At 37.4% G+C, this 9,387-nt stretch overlaps 1 pseudogene; it reads left to right on the top strand.

Moving 5' to 3' along the window:
- The first annotated feature begins 8,877 nt into the window (after positions 1 to 8,877).
- LOC108475074 (mitochondrial outer membrane protein porin of 34 kDa-like) overlaps positions 8,878 to 9,387 on the top strand; it is an 89,094-nt pseudogene continuing 88,584 nt past the window's right edge.

Below are 9,387 nucleotides of genomic sequence, written 5' to 3'. Positions count from 1 at the left end.
ATAATGGCAGCTAATTCCAAGTTGTGCGTTAGATAGTTCTTCTCATACGATTTCAACTGTCTCGAGGCATAAGCTATCACTTTGCCTTCTTGCATCAACACACAACCAAGACCGTTCAATGGAGCGTCGTTGAAAATTACAAACTCTTTTCTCGACTCTGGTTGCATTAAAACCGATCCTCAGTCAACAATGCTTTCAACTGTTCAAAACTCTTTTGGCATTTCTCAGACCATTCGAACTTAACATTTTTCTATAACAATTTTGTCATAGGCATAGCAAACATCGAAAATCCATTAAAAAATGTCGATAATACCCGGCTAAGCCCAAAAATCTTCTAACCTCGGATATATTCCTCGGTGGTTTACAATAAAAAATTTTCAAAATCTTACTCGGTTTAACCCTTATACCTTTCGCGGAGACAATATGTCCGAAAAATATGACTTCTCGGAGCCAAAAATCACTTTTTTTGAACAAACAATTTCTTACCTCTCAAAGTCTGCAGCACAATTCTTAAATGCTCGGTATGCTCAGTCTTATCCCGAGAATAAATCGAAATGTCATCAATAAATACAACCACAAACTTGTCTAAATATGGTCGAAAGATTTGATTCATCAAATCGATAAAAATGGTAGGAGCATTAGTTAATCCAAAAGGCATAACAAGAAATTCATAATGCCCATACCTCATTTTGAACGTGGTTCTCGGCACATATGAGTCTTTAACTCTCAACTGATAGTAGCAGGATCTCAAATCTATTTTCGAAAACACTGTTGCCCCCTTTTAACTGATCAAAAAATTGTCAATCCTCGGTAAGGGATACTTGTTCTTTATTGTAACCTTGTTAAGCTGACGATAATCGATACAAAGTCTCATGGATCTGTCTTTCTTCTTGACGAATAATACCGATGCACCCCAAGGAGAAAACCTCAGTCTCGCAAAACCCTTATCTGTCAATTCTTGCAACTGAGACTTCAATTCCTTCAATTCAAATGGAGCCATTCTATACGGAGCTATTGATAATGGTGCAATCCTCAGTACCAAATATATGGCAAACTCAACCTCTCTGATCGGTGGTAACCCTAGCAACTCTTCTGGAAACACATCTGGATATTAAAAAACTACCTATACTAATTCGATCTTTAATTCAGACACTTTCGTATTCAATACATACATAAGAAATGCTTCACAACCCTTTCTTACATACCTCTGAGCCGACATTAATGAAATCACAATAGGCAATTCTCCCGACTCATCTGATTTAACCCAAAGAATTTCATTGTTTTGACTTTTCAATTCAATAACCTTTTGTCTACAATTCACTACTACATCATGGAGAGTCAACTAATCCATTCCAAGAATCACATCACACTCATCAAATGGAAAAAGAATTAAGTTAGCCAGAAAACAGTGACCCCGAATCATTAAAAGACAACTCTTGCAAACTTTATCAACTATAACATATTTTCCTAAGGGGTTTGATACTTTAATCACAAACTCAGTAGACCCTACAGGTAAATTCTTACTAGATACCAAATTCATGAAAATATAGGAATGAGTCTATCTAGGATCAATTAATCCAACTACATTAGTATCATAAAGAGAAAATGTACCAGTGATCACATTAGTGAGGATGCATCCTCGTGTGCACGAATAGCATAAGCTCTCGCAGGTGCTCTCGCTTTCAATCTCACAGCTGAATCCTTGGATACAACTCTGCTACTAGTCCCATTTCCTGTCTTTCTCACTGGCCTCCCTCTAGCAGTAGTATTACTCGATCTTGCATTTTGAAAATTATCGTTTTCAGCCATTTCAGGACAATCTCGAATAAAGTGATCTTAGGAGCCACATCTAAAGTAAGCCTGGTTATTCATCCTACATTCACTAGGATGTCGTCTACCACAATGTTGGCATTCAGGCTTATTAGACCTAGCATTACCAACGCTCGCTATGGATGTAGTTTGGGCCTTAGAATTCGAATAGTGCTTCCCACGATTTCAGTTGGGATACTCGGCAGAAGCATTCAAATAAGTACGCAAATCCCTTGATTTCTTTAAAGAGGATTGAAATGTCTTATTCATCAACCTTTTTCTCGAGTCCCTAGCCTCAAACTTAGCTTTTCTCTTTTCTTTGCTCAACTCTTCGGCTTTACAGGCTCGTTCAACTAGTACAACAAATTCTTTCAACTCTAAAATCCCAACTAACAGTATGATGTCCTCATTCAATCCATCTTCGAATTTCTTACACATGATAGCCTCTATTGATACACATTCCTGACCATACTTACTGAGTCTAACAAACTCTCGTTCATATTCGGTCACAGTCATTCGACCTTGTTTCAGCTCCAAAAACTCTTTACTTTTCTTATCAATAAACTGTTTACTAATATATTTCTTTCTGAACTCCTCTTGGAAGAAATCCCAAGTAACTCTTTCCCTTGGTACTAATGATACTAAAGTGTTCCACCAATGATATGTCGAATCCCTCAAGAGTGATCTAGCACATTTCAAGCACTCCTCTGGTGTGCAAGAGAGCTTATCAAGCACCCGAAAAAAGTTCTCCAGCCAGAATTTTGCCCTCTTGGGATCATCATCGACATTTGCTTTAAATTCTTCAGCCCCTTGTTGCTGAATTTTATCGACTAGAGGCTTGTTTTGTCTTACCAATTCCATACCTTGGGGAGCTACGGGAACCGATTGGGGGTTAGGTGGGGGTGGAGGATTTTGGGTAGCTGGATTTGTTCAAAAAAACTCGGCAACCAACTTATTCAATCTTTGGAAGAAGGCTTCCCTAGCTTCTCCTCCTTGACTAATCGTCATAGGTCTACTTTTAGACGGCGTGGTCCCTTGAGCAGGAGCCGGCGCATTACTTTCTGCATCATCAGCCACTTCTCGGTCAGGATCCATTTACTATATTAAAACACAGTTTAAATTGTCAGGACTCGTCACACTATTAAAATTTATATATGGCATGTATAGCTAGACTCTTACACACGCTACGTTAGCCGAGATCGACTAAACCATAGCTCTGATACCACTAAATGTAACATCCCTCGCCCATATTCGACGCTGAAATAGGGTACGAGGCATTACCAGACTTACCACACAAACAATCATACAATTTCGAGTCATAAACTTGTGTCCAAATTAAAACCATTCACATTCAATCATAATGTCCCTAACACAAGCCTACGAGGCCCGAAACATGCTTTGGAAGTGGTCCATGACTAAACTGAGCACTTAAGAAATTTTTATAAAACTTAGAAAAATTTTTCCCTAAACAGGGGTCACACGCCCACGTGGTTTGGGACACGCCCATGTCCCGACCCTGTGTAACTCACTGACTTGTAACCCATGAACAAAACACATAAACAAAGGCATTAGCACATATACATATATAAATGGCTTACAACCATTTTAGCCAAAATAATCCAATTACATGGTTAAATACCCAATGACCTTAAAAAAATGTAACATAATACATTTGGCCAAATCAAATGACACATATAACAAAATGACCAAGTCCCTATACATGCCATACATTCAAAATGCTAAGACCATTAATACCCAAAATTAGAGTTTGATAGTGTGATCCGAATCTCTGACGATCTCTGATTCTGAGTTAGCTTGGCGACACTATAAAAACATGGAAAATAAACAGAGTAAGCTATATAGCTTAGTAAGCTTGTATGCAAGAAATAAACAATCCTTACCATGCTCATAACATTCTACTGATATAACATAATTAATGAAAACCTACCATAGTTTCATGATCATAATCTATTCCATCACAAAACTTACCTCATATTCACCATGTCACGCATTTAATAAGTATGAGCTTTATGTACATACCTGAGCCATCTCGAAATGAATTTACACATATTCTCATTTTTGACATACCCGTGAACCACTCAGAATAATAATGTCAGATATTCGGGAAAATTTACACACTAAGTGCCACATATGTAGCCAATGCTACCTAAGTCTCATATCACATAGTTGCTAGCTCTCAAGCTATCAACAGGCCTGCTCACAGAAGCTGTCAGTCAAGACGTAGCTAAGCGGTGCTGCTCACACAAGCTGTCAAGTATCTGCAACATATACCAATATACTCAGCCACCGGTAGGATGTATAAGACCAACACTCAGATCACATAATCACATAACACGTAACTATCCTAGTGACATGTCACTTGTATCCTACCCTATTCCTTAGGTTCAAATGGGATTTCTGCTTGTCCATTCGTCTTCGGACTCGTTCATAGGATTAAGCTCATCCACATTTATCAAACATGCAATTCATGCAATATTAAAGCAATAAAATACAATCATATTAAAGCTTATTTTTAACATACAAACTTACCTCGGTACAAAATGGATAATTGTTTGATTTAGTCCACAACTTTGTTCTTTCCCCGGTCTAGGTCAGAACCTCGTCTTTCTTGATCTATAATATCAAATTTAACTCTTTCAATTATCACATTATTCATTTTAATCCTAGAAACACCTTATGGAAAAAATTACATTTCTGTCCTAACTTTTCAACTTTTTATATTTTATTCCCTAGGCTCGTAAAATGATTTTCATCCAATTTCTTCATTACCCAAGCCTAGCAGAATCTTTTTCATGCTCATGACAGCCTATATTTTTCATTTATTCACATTTTTACGCACATTTCACAAATTTTACAAATAAGTTTCTATTTGACATTTTCATCAAAAATCACTTGGTAAATGTTGTTTATCTAACACCAAACATTCATTTTCTACCATTAGACATCAAAATACACAAATATTCCACATGATTAAAATTTTAGACTTTGATTTTCTTTCAAATTAGTCCTTGAAATAGCTAAATCAAGTTACCACAATCATAAAAAATTTAAAAATCATTAAAAATGAGACAATAACGGACTTACAATTGAGCTTGAAAGTGGCCAAACCCTAGCTATGGAAACCCTTGAGAAATTCGGCCATGGGGGACTACATTGGGGAAGATGACATCTTTTTATTAGTTATTTTTGTCTTTATTTACCAAATGACCAAAATGCCCTTCACTTAAAACTTTGAAATTTTATCTAACCATGTCCATTTTTGTCAAACTTAAAGTATAATGGTTTAATTACCATTTAAGGACCTCCAATTTAGAATTTTATAGTAGTTAGACACCTCTAGCTTCTAGAACACACATTTTGCACTTAATGCAATTTTGTCTTATTAGTCAAATTGGACACTCTATCGATAAAATTTCTTAATGAAATTTTCAAACAATCATTCAATCATACTGTAGATGTTAAAGAAATAATAACATTAACATTTCTACTTCAGACTTGTGGTCCCACAACCACTGTTCTGACTTGACCCTAAAACGGGTTGTTACACCATAAATGTCCACTAACATTTATTAATGGTCTAATTACTACTTAAGGACCTTTACTTTAATATTCCATAGCTATTTGACACCTTTAGCTAATAGAACATCATTTTTTCACTTTACTCTATTTAGTCTTTTTATCGAATTGAGCATTCAAACGATAAAATTTCTTAACAAAAAATTTCACACAAACATATTATGATGCTGGAAATATTAAAATAATAATAAAATAATTATTTTGACTTTAGATTTGTGGTCCTGAAACCACTGTTTTGATTTAACTAAAAACGGGCTATTACACCACCTCGAACTGGAAGGTCACTCATAGGCCCTCCTCCCAACAGAACCATCCAAAAAACCACAAATCATCCGTTGTCCAGACCTTTAGGCTTCCATGAGAAATGTAATGTCATTGGTTACCAAATACCTTATGGGTTTAACTTTTCTATACCATCAAGTCGAAATGAATGGCATTATCTTTCCTATCATAGACATCCCCGTCCCAACAAACACCTCTACCCAAGAGTTCTGTAATGATGGATAAATTGCAACTTCAACACGTTAACACCATCCTACACTGGACCTTCTCCCATAAATATCTTCAGGAATGATGAAGAAATGATTGACTCTCCAATAATAACAAGTCGATACTCTAATAGCTTACCTTTAGTTTTTAGCCTTAACTCTCTCCTCTCATTTAATTTTTGTAACTTCTAGCTCTCCTCCCGGTCTTGGTGAATCGGCCTCCATGACAACCTCTACACTCCTCTCCTTATCACATCCTTATTGTAACATTGTATCAATAATTGTTATGGTGAACATGGATGCTATGACTTTGTAATCCCAAAACAACGCCCCGATTGACCCAATTAGCCCAACCAACAGATTTTTTCATTTGCCCCAACCAACACCTTCATCCTACCTGGATCAAGATCTTCCTCTGGTTTGAATCCACTAATGTTCTTTCTTCTTTTTCTCTTCTAGGACCATCTTTGTGTATGCACATGTTCTCCTCCCCACTTTAGAATAGCTCAAGAGTGCTTTAAAAACCATCCAAGTTTCAACCCAACCATCTCAGCCGCACCAATAGACCCTATCCATCCAACATTCTCGGTTCCCTTAACCACTGTAGAGCATCAATCATTATCTGGTCATCCTTCTCTTGGTCCATAAAACAAGTAAATCGTTACTTGCAACAAGCTATAGCTTGCCTTATAGCTACACCACCTTCCCTGACTGTGATATTGGCCCCCTCTAGACTAAGGCTCTTGTCAGCAAGCTTCTGGTTCTCAACTTCATGATTCAGAAACCCAAGAGAAATTGCAATGACTGGAACAACAATTCTCCCAATAGGAGTGTCGCTTTAAAGAGAAATAAGAACAACAATGCATCATTAATCATTGAATTAAAGGCTACAGAGGAGATTCCCAAACAAGAGAACTCATCTCATCAAGAAGATCAAGCATAATCTGCCTTTTGCAAAAATTGTGAGCATGGTGATCTAGGTGACCTCTCCTAGAATGACGCTAACCTCTTGGCTACATCTAAACATTCTTAAGGTAATAATGCCTCTATAGAAGAACAACTCAAGTATTTCATAACAAAGCTAATGAAAGAAGTAAAAAGCGTAAAGATACACGAGTCTACTTGAAATTACTCCAGTAAACTATTAGCTCCTGAAGTCTTCGACAACCACATCTCAACTTCTTTCAAATTCTCAAAGTTCATATACAATGGTTCAAAGGACCTAGAAGACTATTTAGCTCAGTATAACTATCATATGAACATATTGGTAGCATCTGATGGGGTCAAGTGTAGGGTTTTCTTCATGACGCTCTCACATACGGCTCGACAGTGGTACCTTTCATTGTCTCGAGGGTCTATCCATTCTTTTAATTAGCTAGCAGGTCAATTCATGAATCGTTTCTTGGTAAAAAAAAACATTTCAATAATCCTCAGCGTACTTGATGACCATTCATCAAGGAACAAATAAATCCTTTCGTGATTATGCCTGGCAATTTAGTGAAGCTACTATGATGAATGGGCTATCCAAAGGCTTCATCGTCAAAACCAGCCACCAACATTTGAGGTACATCATTATTGGCAATACTGCAATTAAGCTTTCCCACTTATACAAGATGGTGCACAAATTCTTAAAAGGTGATAAAGTTGAAGAATTTCGTGTTGATTCTTCTACATTAGCCCCTAGGCAAACAAATCCCCAAAACTATCACCTCTCAGGAGATTTCAAGAGCAGCCAATGACCACTCCAAGGATAAACGGATGTGGTTATGGATACTACAACGAACCAAACCAAAGGAATCATCAACGAGTGAACAATGTCCATGCTGCAGAGCACCAATAACCTATTTGTAATTGTAGGGGAGACTAAGACTAGAGAGCCCAAGCTCCTACAACTATTTCAGGACCTACCATGAACTCAAATACTCCTCAGCTCAGATATTTGACCAAGTAGAGTATCAATGGGTTTTAGAGTCAACCCTGCATCACCCACCTAGCCAACATCGTAGCAGCTCTAATCATCATTACATATACTATAACGCCTAAGGGCATCAAACTGAGGAATGTGTGCACCCGAGAACAAAGTTATTGAAATGGTAATCCAAAAGGGGCATCTAAAGTAGTATTTGGATTAAGACCTCTAGCAATCAAACAAGACTCAAGTTAGGGAAGTAGGACCGTCATGGTCACAACATGAAAACATGAGAAAAAAACCTATTAAAAGAATCACCGATGTGTTGGTAAGAGGGAGAAATGTTAAGTGGGTTAGCTCCAATTCAAAGTAAAAAGATCACATGAGAAGTATTTTGTTAGTTTAAGCTACGATTAAAAAAAACCCAAATCTTCCCCTTGGAGCTTCACTCTTTAGAGTAGAACAAAAAGGATGTTTTATATGCGAAACGTGAAGATCCTCTAGTAGTCTTAGCCAATATTTTCTTTCTAGGATAGAAGAATCCTATTTGATACGAGTAACTTGGTTGATATTCTAACAACAATAAGTTTTATAAGATGGGCCTTAAGGACACTCAACTCAAGCTCGCAAGTCTAGTTTATGAATTTGCGAATCAACTCATCGTGGTTAAGGGATCCATTATCTTCATGATAGTCCTAAGTGGCGGTGAGCACACCACCACAGAATTGGTGGAATTTCTAGTAGTTGACCATTAGATGGCCTACAATGCCATTTTTAAAAGGCTAATAAAAAAGATGACGAAGATGGTGGTGGCCACCATTTGTATGGCAACCAAGTTTCCCACTCTTACAGGTGAAAGATAGATTAAAGCTAAGAAAAAGATAACCATAAGAATGCCACATTGTCTCACTGCAACTCACCGGGAAAGATCAACCCTCCCTGCCACCCACTCCGTCCTGTAATACACCACTCTGATCCTTTGTTGGGGTGAATATCATCAAAAAGAAAAGAATTTATTTGGAAGGCCTTGAAGCTAAGCCTGAGGCCCAACTCCATAAGGTGCAACTAGCGAAAATGGAAAATCCCATTTTCCTGTATCAAAAGGAACCTGAGAAGGTCAGCTAAATTGCTTCTACCCTTCCCCTTGAAGAAAAAGAATATTTAAAGTCCTTGTTGATAGAGTGCCAGGACGTCTTCACTTGGAAAACAACAAACGTGTTTGATTTCACCTGTCCATTATTCAACACTCCTTAGGAGTGGATCCTAGTGCTCGACTAATGAAGCAAAAGAAAAGAAAATTCTTCGATGAGAAAGTCTCAGCTACTAAAAAGAAGTAAAAAAGTTACTAGTTTTAGGTTCCATTCGGGAGGTTACATACCTAAATTGGGTGTCCAATGTAGTAATGGTACCTAAGTACAAAAGTAGATGGAAAATGAGTGTAGGCTTCACCAACCTTAACAAGGTGTGCTTAAAAGACAACTTTCCGCTCCCCTCCATAGATCTTTGGTGGATACGTCCATAGGCCACCAATACATGAGTTTCATGGATGCCTACTGAAGCTATAACAAGATATTCATGGTAGAA

This window comes from Gossypium arboreum, chromosome 3 (genome assembly GCF_025698485.1).
Source record: "Gossypium arboreum isolate Shixiya-1 chromosome 3, ASM2569848v2, whole genome shotgun sequence".
Taxonomy (NCBI): Eukaryota; Viridiplantae; Streptophyta; class Magnoliopsida; order Malvales; family Malvaceae; genus Gossypium; species Gossypium arboreum.
Note: the sequence above shows the minus strand (reverse complement) of the source record. Positions and strands in the feature narration are given on the sequence as shown.